Below are 4,350 nucleotides of genomic sequence, written 5' to 3'. Positions count from 1 at the left end.
CACACACACACACACACACACACACACACACACACACACACACACACACACACACACAAAGATAAATGAGTCATTGATTGTCTAGGTTTTTGCTTGAATATTTTCGCGCGCATTGAGTTAGAGAGAGAGAGAGAAGAGAGAGAGAGAGAGAGAGAGAGAGAGAGAGAGAGAGAGAGAGAGAGAGAGAGAGAGAGAGAGAGAGAGAGAGAGAGAGAGAGAGAGAGAGAGAGAGAGAGAGAAATAAACAAAAGATATACATGGGGAGATGGAAAGAGGAGACAGACAGTTCCACGGAGACAAGCAATAGAGAGACGGATAGGTGCACAGAGACAGAGTGGGTTTTCAATTACGTTTCAGCAGGTCACAGAGTCTACACGCACAGAGCATACATACCCAGTGACATAACACAAGAAAGCGTACCTACCTATACTAACCAAGCTGATGACTATACGCATTGACAAAACATCGTGGTAGAAAGAACTGCAGCTTTATCAGTCTACAGAATAATGGAGTTTTTTTTGTAGTTGTGTCTTTTATGTTTCCTTTTGTCGTGTTCTCTCGTTTTTGTGTCGCATGAAAGCTATCTACAGATTTGCTTAGGTTCAACTGAGGACACAAAAACCACAAGTTACTAATTACATTGACCGATTGATCTGTAATGAAGAAAGCCATTGTGTTGTTCGAGCCCGGAACCCGAGTGTGCACGTGACTGAAGGAGCAATATGGTGCACCCTATGCCCAAGTGGTTTTGTGGTGCTTGTATGTTTGGGTCACTACACGTAAAAGTAATTATGGCACGAGCTCAGTAAATGAAGGTGTTTTCCATTAATCCTCCTCTTAACTTTCGGTCTCATTTTTATTCTAAATTGTTTGTTTTTGGTGAACAAGAATTTTTTTTATATTTATACCATGTGTTCTATTCACGGGAATTTATGGGCTAAAGAGGATATTTTTTGGGGTACCTCCTATTTGAAAGCCCACCCGCTAGGAAACCGTTGCCCCGAGTGAGGAAGCCCAATCTACACTCGGACCGTGGACAGGATTCGAACCCGTGCACTTGGAGACCCCTCGAACCCCAAAGCACGCATGGTTCCACTGTACCACGGCGTTAATAATATAAGGTTGTTTTAATTTGTAAGGTATTTTTCATGCTTTTTTTATTCTTTGTTCAAAGATCGAGATTGCTCCATGTCTAATAAACCTGATAATATATGCATTCGTTTGTCAATTCAATCTGTGTGTGTGTGTGTGTGTGTGTGTGTGTGTGTGTGTGTGTGTGTGTGTGTGTGTGTGTGTGCATGAGTGCGGATATGGGCTTGTTTGTCTATTTATTTTCACATATTTATCAAAATTTAGTATACAGGAATTGAGTCAAGCTCCTTCTATCCTTTTCCTCTATCTACTTTGTTCCAAGTGTGTGTGTGTGTGTGTGTGTGTGTGTGTGTGTGTGTGTGTGTGTCTGTGTTTGTGTGTTTCACTGTTTGATCTGCTGCAGTCTCTGACAAGACAGCCAGACGTTACCCTACGGAACGAGCTCAGAGCTCATTATTTCCGATCTTCGAATAGGCCTGAGACCAGGCACACACCACACACCGGGACAACAAGGTCACAACTCCTCGATTTACATCCCGTACCTACTCACTGCTAGGTGAACAGGGGCTATACGTGAAAGGAGACACACCCAAATATCTTCACCCGGCCGGGGAATCGAACCCCGGTCCTCTGGCTTGTGAAGCCAGCGCTCTAACCACTGAGCTACCGGGCGTGTGTGTGTGTGTGTGTGTGTGTGTGGATGTGGGTGTGGGTGGACGGGTGAGTATGCGAGTGTGCAGTCACAGAAAAATGTTGTATAACGTTCAGAGTTCATTTCACAGTGCTTAATTATTTGTCAGATTTTCCCTGATTTGTTAACAATCTCCATAAGATAACGTCTAATAGATCCCTACCAGATATGAGCACTTGAAATTGAGGAAAAAGTTAAATTCATTGACAGTTAGAGCAGAATGATGATCAATGTTCCTTTGACCACAAAACTGCTACCGTATGTGATCCTATCACTGCTACCATGTGTGTTCCTATTGCTGTAAGTTTGGATAGACGTGGGCATGCGTTTTATTAGATTTGTAAAGCCGTTTGTAGGGTTCAACATGCTTTACCAGATTTGGATATGCTTTGGTAGCTTTTGGAGGGCTTTGAGAAGCTTGTGGAGACTTGAACACGTTTATGCAGGCTTAGGCATGCTTGGATAGGCTCGAATAGGCTCAGATAGGCTTGATAGGCTTAAGAAGATTTTTATAGATTTAGAAAGACTTAGGCAGGATGGGGTAATTTTAGGCAAGCTGAAGTACGCTTAGACAGACTTATTAAGCATTACGCAGGCATGGACAGGATTGGATAGGCTTTGATAGGTCTATGGGCACGTCGCACACATATGCACGAACTAACCACTCCACTCCGCGCCACTAAAGTGATACCGATGATTGGCAAAAACCTATTCATCACGAACGTGGGAAAAAACGTAAAATAAAAGCTTTCACTGAATAGATCAGCTTTTCAATTGGTTCATTTAACAAAGAAACTGTTTCTATCCAAGCTATTTTATTGCTGTAACTCTTTGTCTTCCTTTCTCTCCTTTTATCGTGCTGTCTCTATTACTGTCACAGTGTCAACTTTTAAAAGCAAACGAATTTAAAATTATTGCATCTCTCTCTCTCTCTCTCTCTCTCTCTCTCTCTCTCTCTCTCTCTCTCTCTCTCTCTCTCTCTCTCTCTCTCTCTCTCTCTCTCTCTCTCTCTCTGACTAACACCTGATCCATTATGAAGGTAAAACAAAAAAAAAAAAAAATAAAACACCAAGAAAGCCGATAAGAAAATAAGCGTTTGAGAACTAGTTACTGATAGTAAGGCCAAAAGGCTGGAAAAGGCTTGGACGAGACGGGACGCTCTGTCTATTACAATGAAAGTTTACGACTGGTATAAAGCTGCAGGGATCACTGAGGAAGAGGGTGCGTGAAGAGGCCTTTGGGTATGAAGTAACTAAGGAATTAATGTGGTATAGAGAGGTGAGTTAGATTGCACTGACACCCAAAGGAACACAAAGGAAAAACAGGGTATTGGGAAGAGAGAGAGAGAGAGAGAGAGAGAGAGAGAGACACACACACACACACACACACACACACACACACACACACACACACACACACACACACACACACACACACACACACACACACACACACACACACACACACACACACACACACACACACACACACACACACACACACACACACACACACACACACACACACACACACACACACACACACACACACACACACACACACACACACACACACACACACACACACACACACACACACACACACACACACACACACACACACACACACACACACACACACACACACACACACACACACACACGTCTACAGGATTGATGTTCGCACACCCGTTATTATGAACACCTCAGAACTAATTAACGTCACTACCACCACCACCACCACCACCACCACCACCACTACCACGACCACCATTACCACTGTCACCACCAACATCGCTACAACCACCACCACTATCATTTCCACTACCAACATTACCATACCTTCCATTATCACTACATCCACCACCAACACTATCCCCACCATCATCGCCACAACAACGACAACAACAGTAACAATAATAACAACAACAACTACTACTATTACAACTACTACTACTACTACTACTACTACTACTACTACTACTACTACTACTACTACTACCACCACCACTTGTAAAATTCAAGATTTTCATTGGCGTAGATAACAGTTGAGAGAGAGAGAGAGAGAGAGAGAGAGAGAGAGAGAGAGAGAGAGAGAGAGAGAGAGAGAGAGTTCTGATAGTGTAACCTATTGTGTTAACACTAATGTGATGATGACAACGTTATGGCGACGCTTCTGGTAATGGCTGATCTAGTGATAATGATGGTGATGTCACTTCCGTTCATGTGTAGTAATGGTGTAGTGTAGTGGTACTTTGTGTGGTGGTGATCACACTTCCAAGGGAACTATGATGATGAATAGTGATGTGGACGACACGAGGTCTTTAGGTGTAATGGTGAGCAAGGATGCAGTAGGAATGTGTAGTGTTAGTGTGATGATTGTTATATATTCTGGTGAAGTGATGGTGACAGATGATGCTGCAGATAAACCTTAAAGTATAGTGCCAGTGATGAGGCAGTGCATGTAGAGTGATAATGAAGATATTGATATTAAGATGACCCAGTGATGGTGGTGATGTTGCAGGAAATACTCAGTGATTTTAATGATGCAATATGACAAATATCTCG

General features: G+C 42.8%; 1 non-coding gene across 1 annotated transcript; it reads right to left on the bottom strand.

Moving 5' to 3' along the window:
* Positions 1-1,691: 1,691 nt before the first annotated feature.
* Trnav-cac lies at positions 1,692-1,765 on the bottom strand. Its single transcript has one exon. It is a non-coding gene; the product is annotated as a tRNA-Val (tRNA).
* Between the last annotated feature and the right edge of the window lie 2,585 nt (positions 1,766-4,350).

Source organism: Portunus trituberculatus, chromosome 39 (assembly GCF_017591435.1).
Source record: "Portunus trituberculatus isolate SZX2019 chromosome 39, ASM1759143v1, whole genome shotgun sequence".
NCBI classification, from domain to species: domain Eukaryota; kingdom Metazoa; phylum Arthropoda; class Malacostraca; order Decapoda; family Portunidae; genus Portunus; species Portunus trituberculatus.
This window is presented reverse-complemented; position numbering and strand designations above follow the sequence as displayed.